Source organism: Castor canadensis, chromosome 5, assembly GCF_047511655.1.
Source record: "Castor canadensis chromosome 5, mCasCan1.hap1v2, whole genome shotgun sequence".
NCBI lineage: Eukaryota > Metazoa > Chordata > Mammalia > Rodentia > Castoridae > Castor > Castor canadensis.
The window spans coordinates 68,770,606-68,783,975 of NC_133390.1; the positions used below are offsets into that span (position 1 = coordinate 68,770,606).

The 13,370-nt window shown below is 37.6% G+C and overlaps 1 protein-coding gene across 4 annotated transcripts in view; it reads left to right on the forward strand.

Moving 5' to 3' along the window:
* Positions 1–13,370, forward strand: part of Stxbp5l (syntaxin binding protein 5L) — a 391,328-nt gene that overhangs the window by 46,928 nt on the left and 331,030 nt on the right. Inside the window, exon 1 of one of the 4 annotated variants that reach the window (XM_074073248.1) lies at positions 10,554–10,568. The exons of the other annotated variants lie outside the window; for them this stretch is intronic. The gene's annotated coding sequence lies outside the window, so the exon portion shown is untranslated. Of the gene's footprint in view, positions 1–10,553; positions 10,569–13,370 lie in introns of those variants that run through there. 4 annotated transcript variants of the gene reach the window in all.

Here is a 13,370-nt window from a genome sequence, read left to right on the forward strand (position 1 = left end):
TGTATATATTCTCCCCTTGTCATGTAACCCAAGTCCTACAACATTGCTATATTTTCCCTAGATCTAAAGTACACATATGAGGGAGAACATACGATTTTGGTCTTGAGTCTGGCTAACCTCACTCAGAATGATGTTCTCCAGTTCCATCCATTTACCTGCAAATGATAAGATTTCATTCTTCTTCATGGCTGAGTAAAATCCCATTGTGTAGAAATACCACATTTTCTTGATCCATTCATCAGTAGTGGGGCATCTTGGCTGTTTCCATAACTTGGCTATTGTGAATAGCGCTTTAGTAAACATCGGTGTACAGATGCCTCTGGAGTAATCTGTGTTGCATTTCTTTGGGTATATCCCCAGGAGTGGGATTGCTGGATCATATGGTAGGTCTATGTTTACATTTTTAAGAAGCCTCCAAATTTTTTTCCAGAATAGTTACACCAGCTTGCATTCCCACCAGCAGTGTATGAGGGTTCCTTTTTCCCCACATCCTTGCCAATGCATGTTGGTGGTGGTGTTTTTGATGATAGCTATTTTAACAGGGGTGAGGTGGAATCTTAGTGTGTTTTGATTTGCATTTCCTATATGGCTAGAAATGGTGAGCATTTTTTCATGTGTTTTTTGGCCATTTGAATTTCTTCTTTTAAGAAAGTACTGTTTAGTTCAGTTGTCCATTTCTTAATTGGTTCATTGATTTTTGGAGAGTTTAGTTTAAGTTCCCTGTATATTCTGGTTATCAGTCCTTTGGTGTATAGTTAGCAAATATTTTCTCCCTCTCTGTGGGTGGTCTCTTCAGTTTAGAGACCATTTCTTTTGTTGTGCAGAAGCTTTTTAATTTTATGAAGTCCCATTTGTCCATTCTTTCTCTTAGTTGCTGGGCTGCTGTGGTTCTATTGAGGAAGTCCTTGCCTTTACCTATTACTTCAAGAGTGTTTCCTGTTCCTTCCTGTACTATCTTCAGAGTTTGGGGTCTGATACTAAGGTCCTTGATCCATTTCGAGTTGATACTAGCACAGGGTGATAAACATGGATCTAGTTTCAGTTTCTTGCAGATGAATAACCACTTTTCCCAGGAACATTTGTTGTAGAGGTTGTCTTTTCTCCATTGTATATTTTTGGCCCCTTTGTCAAAACTAAGGTGGGTATAGTTGTGTGTGGATTCATATCCAGGTCCTCTATTCTGTTCCACTGGTCTTCATGTCTGTTTTTGTGCCAGTACCATGCTGTTTTTATTGCTATTGCTTGGTAATATAGTTTGAAGTTGAGTGTTGTGATACTGCCAACATTGCTCTTTTTGCTTAGTATTGCCTTGGCTATTCAAGGTCTCTTGTGTTTCCAAATGAATTTTAGGATAGATTTTTCAATCTCTGTGATGAAAGTCATTGGGATTTTGATGGGAATTGCATTAAACATGTAGATTGCTTTTGGTAGTATAGCCATTTTTACTATGTTGAGTCTTCCAATCCATGAGCATGGGAGATCTTTCCATTTTCTGTAGTCTTCCTCAATCTCTTTCTTCAGAGGTTTGTAATTCTCCTTGTAGAGGTCATTCACAGGTTTTGTTAAGTTTACTCCTAGGTATTTGATTTTTTTTGAGGCTATTGTAAATGGAATTGTTTTCATATATTCCTTCTCAGTTTGTTCATTGTTGGTGTATAGAAAAGCTAATGATTTTTATAAGTTGATTTTGTATCCTGCCACCTTGCTATACCTGTTTATGGTGTCTAAGAGGTTTTTTGGGTTTTTAAGATCATATCATCTGCAAATAGGGATATTTTGACAGTTTCTTTACCTGTTTGTATTCCTTTTATTTCTTCTTCTTGCTTAATTTCTCTGTCTAGAACTTCCAGTACTATGTTGAAAAGGAGTGAGGATAGTGGGCACCCTTGTCTTGTTCCTCATTTTAGGGGAAATGGTTTCAGTTTTTCACCATTAAGTGTGATGTTGGGGGAATGGGGAGAAGGTAGAGAAGGGGTCAGGGGGGAAAAATGACCCAAACAGTGTGTGTTCATTTGAATAAATGAATAATAAAAAAAATTTAAAAAAACCCCAGAAAACATGAGTCTTCTTTGTTCTTCTGGACCCTATGAATGTCTATATGAATTTCTTGAAACATCCATCTGAGTTTTTGATAGAGATTACATTGATTCTTACTAATTTAAATCTATTAATCCATGTATATGGGATGCCTCTCGTTTATTTATATCTTGTTTAATGTTTTATAATTTTCAGGATATAAGCTTTACACTTCTTTTGTTCATTTTATTCCTAAGTATTTCATTCCTTTGGATGCTATTTACTAGAAATGTTATTATTTTCTTAATTTTATATTTGGCTACTTTATTTCTAGTATATATAAATAAAACTTTTTTAAAATCTGATTTTTATTTGCCATCCTCATAAAATTATTCAATATAGAATAATAGAAAGGACTGGATTTCTAATCCTGATTTTTCACATGACAGATCAAGAAATTTGTCTTTATGTAAACAGTTCAAATCAGTGATATCAATTTAAATTTTCTGTTAGTCCAAGAGAAACAATGTCTTTTTTTCTTGTCTTGGCACTGATAGAATGAATGATTATGAAAATATATAAAATATTGTATGCCTCTATGAATAAATAATATCTTTGGTCAATGAATTATATTTGAACAATCTTGAATTAGTTTTAATAGTTTCTAAGCAACTGTCAGACATCTGATAGTTATATATCTAATAGACATGCTTAAAACAGATTATCTTAAAGAACTGTTAAATGTGATGTGAACTGTCACTTTTTTGGGGGGGGCAAAAGTTCATTTTAAATGAGTAACAGTGGAACTCTATACTGCAATTGGTCATTGGGATCTCTAGTAGGCTTGACACATCTCTCAATTGATTTTCTGTACATTAATTTTATAATAGCCTGTGGAACTCCTTTTTTAGTCTTTTATTTTTTGCATTAGTGGGATTTAAACTCAGGGCCTCATACTTGCTAAACAGGTACTCTACCATTTAAACCACTCTCCATGCTCTTTTCTGTTGGTTACTTTTGAGATAGGGTCTTGCTTTAATGCCTGGGCTGGCCTAGACCGTGATTCTTCTATTTGAAGCTTCATTAGTTTAACTGGGATGACAGGTGCATGCAACTGTGCCTAGCCTTTGGTTTGAATGGAGAGTCTTGCAAACTTTTTGCTTAGACTGGCCTCGAACCCTGATCCTTCTTATCTCCACCTCCAAAGTAGCTAGTAGTACAGGCTTGAGCCACTGTATTTAGCCCTTTAATTTTTAGAGTTTTAAAGTTCTAAATATTTATTTCTAATTTTAAAGTATGTATCCAATTTTTATTATCTTCAAATAAGTAGTTTTAGTTCTTCCTTTCTTGTCTGGATGTATCCTTTCTTTTCCTTTCTTTTTTCTATGTATAGAAAGATTTATTTTTTTATTTTATTTATTTAAAAAAATTTTTTACTATTCATTTATTCATATGTGTGTACATTGTTTCGGTCATTTCTCCTCCCTGCTCACCTCCCCCACCATCTCCCCCACTTCCTCACTTCCAGGCAGAACCTATTCTGCCCTTATCTCTAGTTTTGTTGAAGAGAAGACATAACCATAATAAGGAAGACAGAGTGTTTTTGCTAGTTGAATTAAAGATAGCTATACAGAAATATTCCTAGCATTGCTTTCATGTACAAATGTGTTACAACACAAGTTGACTCATCTCTAACTGATCTTTACACTGGTTCCTGATCCTCTTCTCTTGTTAACCTCTGTCACTTTAAAGTTTCTGTATTAGTTCCTCTGGAGTGGAGACATCAAATGCTTTCATGTTTTGGGTTTTCTACCTATTCCCATATCTCCCGTATGTGCTCTCCCCTTGTCATGTGGTCTAAGTCCAACCACATTGTTGCATTTGCCCTAGATCTAAAGTACGCGTATGAGGGAGAACGTGCAATTTTTGGTCTTCTGAGCCTGGCTGACCTCGTTCAGAATGATGTTCTCCAGTTCCGTCCATTGAGGTTACTCTCTACTTTCTTGCTTTCTCTTTTCCTGTAGTTTGGTGCTGCCTGCCCTTTCATGGTCATGTTGGGTTTCACTTTCTGTGTGCAGAATCCCTTGAAGAATCTTTTGTAATGGTGGCTTTGCGGTCACATATTGTTTTAGTTTCTGCTTATCATGGAAGACTTTTATTGCTCCATCTATTTTGAATGATAGTTTTGCTGGGTAGAATATTCTAGGGTTAAAGTTATTTTCATTCAGTGCCCGGAATACCTCACCCCAAGCTCTTCTTGCTTTTAATGTTTCTGTTGAGAAGTCTGCTGTGATTTTGATGGGTTTACCTTTGTATGTAATTTGTATTTTCTCTTTTACAGCCTTCAATATTCTTTCTCATGTCTTTGTATTTGTTGTTTTAATGATAATATGCCATGGAGTAATTCTGTTTTGGTCTGGTCTGTTTGGTGTTCTGGTGGTCTCTTGCATCTGTATGGGAATAGATTTCTCTAGATTTGGGAAATTTTCTGTTATTATTTTGTTGAATATATTATGCATTCCCTTTGCTTGCACCTCTTCTCCTTCTTCCATGCCCATGATTCTCAGTTTTGGTCTTTTGATGGAGTTGGTGAGTTCTTGCATTTTCTTTTCACAGGTCTTGAGTTGTTGAACTAATAGTTCTTCAGTTTTTCCTTTAATTACCATTTCATCTTCAAGTTCTGAGATTCTGTCTTCTGTTTGCTCTGTTCTGGTGGATTGGCCTTCCATTTTATTTTGCAATTCTGTTTTGTAATTTTTTTTGAGGTTTTCCATATCCTAAGTCGTTTCTTCTTTAATGTTGTCTATTTTCGTCCTGAGTTCATTTATGTCTTTATTAATTGTGTTCTTTGTTTCACTTTGGTGTTTATACAATGCTTCTATGGTTTCTTTTATTTCTTCTTGTGCTTTCTCAAATTCTCTGTTTTTATTGTCTTGGAATTTAGTGTCTCCTGTACATTTTGGTTGACCATACCCAGTATCATCTCTATAAAATTCTCATTGATTACCTGTAGTATTTCTTCTTTTAGATTATTCTTGTGGACTTCATTGGGTTCTTTGGCATAGTTTATCTTCATATTGTTGGAGTCTGAATCTGAGTATCTGTTTTCTTCATTTCCCTCTGGTTCCTGTACTAATTTTTTGCTGTGGGGAAATTGGTTTCCCTGTTTTTTCTGTCTTCCCATTATTGCCTTTAGTGGTGTTATTGTCCCTGTACTGTGTGTAATTAAGTATTTTCTAGCTTGTAATAATAACAATAGTGACATTTAGAATGGAAGGGTGAAACGAGAGGGAAAGCAAAGAAGTTAAAGAAAGTGGAAAAAGGAAATAAACAAACAAGTGAAAAAATCAAAACAAACAAACAAACAAAAGTTTCAAAGATATAAACGGAGAGATAGTGTACTAATCAACAGTAAGCTGAACAAGCATTAGAGAGACAGAAGATTGAAAAAATAAAGTAAAAAAATTTAAAAAAATAAAGTAAATAAAATCTCCAAGTTCAAATGCAATAAAGTTTCAGTCTTAATAATTTTGGCATTAGTCCCTCAGCCTCCAATCCTGGAGATGGTGTCTCAGAAGTAGTTCTGTCGTTGTTTCATCAAAGGGGAAAAAAACCAAACCAAACCAAACCAAACACAACAGAAAAACACCACAAAGTGTCCCAAGTTCAAATGCAGTACAGTTTCAGTTAAGTTTTTCAGTATGCAGGTATAGTTCAGTTGTTGTCTCATCAAAGGAAGGGGGAAAAACAAAGCGTCTGGAGATAGTTCTCTGAATGGCTATCTGAGGCTGTGGCTTACCTGCCTGCTGCTGTCAGCCTGCTGTTGCTGGAGGCTTTATTTATGCAGATCTCAGGACTGAGTGTAACACTCACCTGGCCCCTCAGGCTTTGTTTACTTAGGATTCTCCTGGGTGGGACCGCCACTGCTACAAGGTTTCCCCTTTCCAAGCACACTGGGGGAGGTGACACTGCACCCGCTTTCTCAGGCCAGCATGTTTATTTACAGTTCACATGGGAAGTGGGCCTTCCCCCTCTCCTGTGGAGGTTTCCTCCCACCACCACTTTTACAAGCTTTCCTGCTCCTGGTTGCTGGGCATGTGCCACTGCTCCTGCCTTCTCCGTTGGGCTCCTTTATTTACAGTTCTGTGAGGGATTTCCCCTCCCCTCCCTTTGGAGCTCAGGGTGCCCCACCCTCTTTGCTATGTGTCTTTTTTGTTGTTACTGCTTATTATTCAGTTTTTTTTTTCCCTGGATTGGGGTCAGTCTGTCCAGGGGGCTATGCTGATCTGGCCCAGGGTTGTCTGTGGGAGTACTACGTGCCTCTTAGCTCACCTTGTGGTCTGCCTCTTCCCAAGTGGTCTGGGCACTGGCGTCTGGCGGTGGCACCGGAGCCCTCCTGGTTTCTCCATTTAACGTGAAGTGGAGATGCTATGTGTGGGCTGGGGGAGTGGAGGAGTCAAAGTTTTGCCTCTTCTTGGTGGTTTTTCCTGTAATGTGTATCTCCAGCGTCTCTCCAAGATTTTACTTTAGGAAGCACACTTTCTGCTTCCTCCCTCTAGCCACCATCTTGGAATCTCTTTCACCACATCCTTGCCAATGCATGTTGTTGGTGGTGTTTTTGATGATGGCTATTCTAATAGGAGTGAGGTGGAATCAATAGAACCTTAGAACAACCTTGAAGTGTTATGAGTGGCCACACTTGTTTCCCAGTCTTATAAGTAGTAAGTAAGTAATTGGTATGATGATAGCTGCAGGTTTGTGCATATTCCATTTATCAGATAGAGGAAATTTTCTACATTCCCATTCGTTGGAGTTTTTTTTGCAAAAAAAAATTACAGAAATTTTAAAAAAATTTTAAACATTTTTATTACCATATTTTAGTTGTATGAGAGGATTTCATTGTGACATTTTCATATATGCTTCAATGTACCTTTATAAGCTTCTCCCCTCCATCATTCTCTCTCATCCCCTTCCAGTCTACTTAAAACAATTTCAGTAAGTTTCATTCTTTGATTTCATAAAGTATATAAAGTATATAGACCCTATTTGCCTTTCTTCACCCTCTCCATTTACTCTTACCCTCCTACAAGTACTTGCCACCTAACAAGACCTGTTTTATGTTGCTGTCCTTCATTTTTAGAGTGTATATTCATTGTTCAATAGGGTTTAGTCATGATATTTCACCCATGAATATATTGTGTTTGACTAGATTAAACCTCTCTTTTACTCTCCCTTACCTTTTCCCCCAATCCCCTAGTATTCAGCAGCTTTGAGTATGTTTTGTCATGTCATCTTCCTATACAGATGCAATGTATTAATGTATTTCAATATTATTTGCTATCATTTTTTCCTCTTCCTCCTCCCCTCAGATAGTCACACAATTATAAACATGTTCTCTTTCCCTCTCTCTCTTTCTATATATATATATATATATATAATCATTTAAAATCATGTTTGTACTTACATATATGTTTATATTTTAGATCTGTCTTCCACATATGACAGAAAACATGTAACTCCTGTTTTACTTCACTTAACATGATGATCTCTAGTTCCATTCATTTATCTGCAAATGTCATAATTTCACTGGTCCTTATGGCTAAACAATATTCCATTTTGTACATACCATATTTTCTTAATCCATTGAATAATTTTAGGGCATCTGGGCTGTTTCCATCGCTTGTTTATCGTGAATAGTGCTGCAATAAACATGGCATGCAAATGTCTATATTGTATCCTGGCTTACATTCCTTGAGGTATAGGCCCTGGAGTGGTATTGCTAGTATGGTAGGTCTATTTTTAGTTTTCTGAGGAACCTCCACACTGCCTTACAGTAAACTGCACTAGTTTACATTCCTACCAACATAGTATAAGGGTTTCTTTTTCCCACCTTCCTTGCCACTATTTGTTTGTGTTCTTGATGATAGCCAATCTGACTGGAGTGAGGTGAAATCTTAATGTCATTTTGATTTACATTTACTTTATAGCTAGGAATGTTGAACATTTCTTCATGTAATTATTGGTCATTTTTACTTTTTCTTTTGAGAATTGTCTGTTTAGTTCATTGCAATTTATTCATTGAGTTGTCAATTCTTTGGGAGTTTAGTTTTTTGAGTTTCCAGTGTATTCTGGTTATAATTGCTTATCAGATATAAAGCTGGCAAAGATTATTTTCCTATTCTGTAGGCTGTCCCTTCAGTATGGTGATTGTTTCCTTTGCTATGTAGAAGCTTTTTAGTTTGATGCAAGTCCCATTTGTTAATTCTTTCTCTTACTAAATAGTGGAGTTCTATTCAGGAACTTATTGCCTGTTCTTATATGTGCCAGTGTTTTCCTTATTCTTTCATGTAGTAGTTTTGAAGTTTTAGGTCTTGCATTAAGATCTGTGATACATTTTGACTGTGGAGTAAGAGATGGGGATCTAGTTTCAGTTTTCTACATGTGAATACCCAGTTTTCCTAGCAGCATTTGTTAAAGAGGTTATGTTTCTCCAATGTATGTTTTGGGCTCCTTTGTTGAATACTAAATAGCTGTACCTGTGTGGATTTATATCTGAGTCTTCTATTCTGTCCCATTGGTCTTTGTGTCTATTTTTGTGCCAGTAACATGCTGCTTTTATTACTATGGCTCTGTAGTATAGGTTGAAGTTAGGTAGTGTGATACCTGCAGCATTCTTTTTGCTCAGAATTGTTTTGGCTATTAGAGGTGTTTTGGTTTGAATGTTGTATTTCTGTGAAGAATGTCATTGGATTTTGATGGGGATTTAATTGAACATGTAGATTGCTTTTGATAGCATAGCCATTTTCATAATTTTGCTTCTGTTGATCAATGAATATGGGAGATCATTCTATCTTCTGATGTCTTCTTTTATTTCTTTCATCAGAGACATAAAGCTTTTGTTGTAGAGGTCTTTAACTTCCTTTACTAAATTTATTCCTAGGTGTTTTATTTTATTTTTTGAAAACATTGTGAATGGGATTGTTGGTCTGATTTCTTTCTCAATCTGTTCATTGTTGGTATAGAGAAAAGATACTGATTTTTTCCGGTGGTACTAGGTTTTAAACTCAGGGCCTCACACTTGCTAGGCAAGTGCTCTACCACTTGAACCACTCCATCAGTCCTTTTTTGTGTTGAGTATTTTCGAGATAGGGTCTCAGAAACTATTTTCCCGGGGCTGGCTTTGAACCTTGATCCTTTTGATCTCTGCCTCCTGAGTAGCTAGGGTTACAGGTGTGAGCTGGGCTGGTGCCCAGCTGATTTTTATGAATTGATTTTGTATCCTGCTACTTTACCTATTAGAAGCAGTTTTATTTCTTTCCTTGGCCTTATTGCTCTGGCTAGGAATTCCAATATTATATTGAATAAGAGTAGAGAGAGTGGACACCCTTGTCTCATTTTTACTTTAAAGGAAATGTTTTCAGTTTTTCCCCATTTAGTATGATTTTGGGTACACATTTGTCATATATATAGCCTTTATTATATTGAGGTACATTCCTTTTATTCCTGGTTTCTTCAGAGCTTTTATCATGAAAGGAAGTCAAAGGCTTTTTCTGCATTAATTGTGATGATCATGTGATTTTTTTGTCCTTGATTTTGTTTATTGTGTGCCATCCTTGCATTTGTGAAATGGAAAAAACTTGATCATGTTGTATAATCTTTTTAATGTGTTGTTGAATTCCATTTATAATATTGTATTAAGAACTTTTGTTCATTAAAGATATTGGCTTACAATTCTCTTTTTTGTTGTGTTTTTGTGCAGTTTTGAAATGAGTGTAATAATGGCTTGATAGAATGAGTTGTGTAGTGTTCCTTCCCTTTCTATTTCATGGAAACCTTTAAGGAGTATTGGTATTAGTTCTTTTTTAAAGGTATGGTAGACAAAGAAGAATGAAATTTTGTCATTTGCAAGTAAATGGATGGAACTAGAGAACATCATCTTAAGTGAAGTTAGCTAGGCTCAGAAGGACAAAAATTGCATATTCTGCCTCATATGTGGGTTATAGTGCCAAAACAAATGCAGTAATATTATTGGACATGGGTCACACACTAAGAGAACATGCACAGGAGAAATAGAAAAAGAAAAGGAAACCTAAAACTTGAATGTGGTTGATGTGCTCACTGTGGAGGAGCGAATAAAGTAATCTTAAACTTGCAGAGGCCACTATGGGAAGGGGATCAGTAAGTAGTGAAGCGGTCTGGTAAAGATGAACCAATGTGGGTTACAATTCACATGGAAGCAATGCTAGGAATCTCTCTGTATAACTATCTATCTTAAACTAGCAAAACAAAACAAAACAAAAGACGCTATGTCTCAGATTCCAAGATGGCGGCTAGAGGTAGGAAGCAGAAAGCGACCCTCCTATAGTGAAATCTTGGAGAGACGCAGGAGACACACTTTGCAGGCATAATCACTGAGAAAAGGCATAACTTTGACCCCTCCACACCTCCAGCCGGCGCAGAGAATCTCCACTTCACGTTAAACAGAGAAACGAAGAGGGCCCCCGGGGCTGCCAGTGGCCGGCGCCCATACGGCTTGGGAAGACGTGGACCAGGTGAGCTTCGCGGTACCGCGGTACTCCCACAGACAAGCCTGGGCCAGAGCAGCATAGCCCCCTGGACAGACTGACGTCCACCTGGGGAAAAAAAGAGAAACTGAGTAATAAGCAATAAGAACAATTAAGATACGCTGGAAAGAGGGTGGGGGCGCCCTGAGCACTGAAGATTGGGGGAAGGGAAGCCTTCCCGGGACTGTAAATAAACAAGCCAGGCAGGCCGGAGAGCCTCTGGCGGGAGCGGGGCGCGCACCCAGCAACCAGGAGCAGGGAAGCTTGTGAGAGTGGAGGAGGGAGGAAAACTCCACAGGAGAGGAGGGAAGACCCACTTCCCACGTGAACTGTAAATAAACATGGTGGCCGGCAGGAGCAGCAGCACTGCCCAGTAAACAGGAGCCGGAAAGCTTCTGAAAGTGGCAGTGGGAGGAAAACTTCAGAGGAGAGGGGGGAAGACCCACCTCCCACATGAACTGTAAATAAACACGCAGGCCTGACAACATGGGGGCAGTGTCACCTTTCCCAGTGCTTGGAAAGGGGAAAGCTTGTAGCAGAGGCTCCCGCACAGGAGAACTCTGAACAAACAAAGCCTGTGGGACCAGGTGAGTGCTAGCTTACCCCAGAGATCTGCATAAATAACGCCGCCAGCTACAGGCTGAGAGCAGCAGGCAAGCAAGCCACAGTTGCAGATACCACTCTCAGAACTGTCTCCAGACGCTTTTTTTTCTTTTTCTCCCTACCTTTGATGAGAGAACAACCAAATTACACCTGCAAGCCGAAAAACTTACTGAAACTGTATTGCATTTGAACTTGGGACACTTGGTGGGGTTTTGTGTGTGTGTGTGTATGTGTGTGTGTGTGTGTGTGTGTGTGTGTGTAGTTTTGTTCTACTTTATGCATCCCCTTTGATGAGACAACTACAGAACAACATCTGAGGCACCAACTCCAGGACTGGAGATTGAGACAGACACGCAAATTATTAAGACTGAAACTGCATTGCATATAAACTTGGAAGTTTTTTTCTTTTTTTTTTTTAATTTTCTATTTTCCATTTTATTTTAATTCATTTTTATATATAGATATTTCTTTCATTTACTTATTTTTTATTTTTTTATCTTTGATTTTCAATCCTCTCTCTGTCTCTCTAATGTCTGTTCAGTTTACTGTCGATTAGTACACTAACACTCCCTGTTTATACCTTTCAAACTCTCTTGTCTGATACCTTGTTCTGCTTTCTCCCTCTTGTCTGTATATTTGTTTTCCCCTTTTCTTTAACTTCTTGCTTTCCATCTCAGCTCACCCTTCCATTCTAAATATTACCATTGTTATTATTACAAGCTAGAAAATACTTAATTGCACACAGTACAGGGACAGTAACAACACCAAAGACAATGACGGGAAGACAGAAAAAACAGGGAAACCAGGTTCCCCACAGCAAAAAATTAGTACAGGAACCACAGGGGACTGAAGAGAACAGAAACTCAGATCCAGACTCCAACAAAATGAAGATAAACTATGCCAAAGGACCCAATGAAGCCCACAAGAATAATTTAAAAGAAGACATACTACAAGTACTCAATGAGAATTTTATAGAGATGATACTGGATAGGGTCAACCAAAATGTACAGGAGACACTCAAGAAATTCCAAGACAACAAAAATAGAGAATTTGAAAAAGCAAAAGAAGAAATAAAGGAAACCATAGAAGCACTGTATAAACACCAAAGTGAAAGAGAGAACACAATGAATAAACAGATAAATGAACTCAGGACAAAAATAGACAACATTAAAGAGGAAAACTGCCAGGATATGGAAAACCTCAAAAAAAAGAACGAAACAGAACTGCAAAACAAAACGGAAGGCCAATCCAGCAGAATAGAACAAACAGAAGACAGAATCTCAGAACTTGAAGATGAAATGGTAATTAAAGGAAAAACTGAAGAACTATTAATTAAACAACTCAAGACCTGTGAAAAGAAAATGCAAGAACTCACCGACTCCACCAAAAGACCAAACTTGAGAATCATGGGCATCGAAGAAGGAGAAGAGGTGCAAGCAAAGGGAATGCATAATATATTCAACAAAATAATAATGGAAAATTTCCCAAATCTAGAGAAAGATATTCCCATAGAGATGCAAGAGGCCTCCAGGACACCAAACAGACCAGATCAAAATAGAACCACTCCATGACATATCATCATTAAAACAACAAGTTCAGAAACTAAGGAAAGAATATTGAAAGCTGTAAGAGAGAAAAAACAAGTAACATACAAAGGTAAACCCATCAAAATCACAGCAGACTTCTCAACAGAAACATTAAAAGCAAGAAGAGCATGGGGTGAGATCTTCCGGGCACTGAATGAAAATAACTTCAACCCCAGGATACTCTACCAGCAAAGCTATCATTCAAAATAGATGGAGCAATAAAAGTCTTCCATGATAAGCAGAAACTAAAACAATATGTGACCACAAAGCCACCATTACAAAAGATTCTTCAAGGGATTCTGCACACAGAAAGTGACACCCAACTTAACCATGAAAAGGCAGGCAGCACCAAACCACAGGATAAGAAAAAGCAAGACAGTAGAGAGTAACATCAAGTTAGGTACACACAATCAAACCTTCAAACAACTAAGACAACTAAAGGACAGGAATCACCACATACCTATCAGTACTAACGCTTAATGTTAATGGACTTAATTCACCCATCAAAAGACACCGTTTGACAAAATGGATTAAAAAAGAAGATCCAACAATTTGTTGCTTACAGGAGACTCATCTCACGGACAGAAATAAGCATATGCTT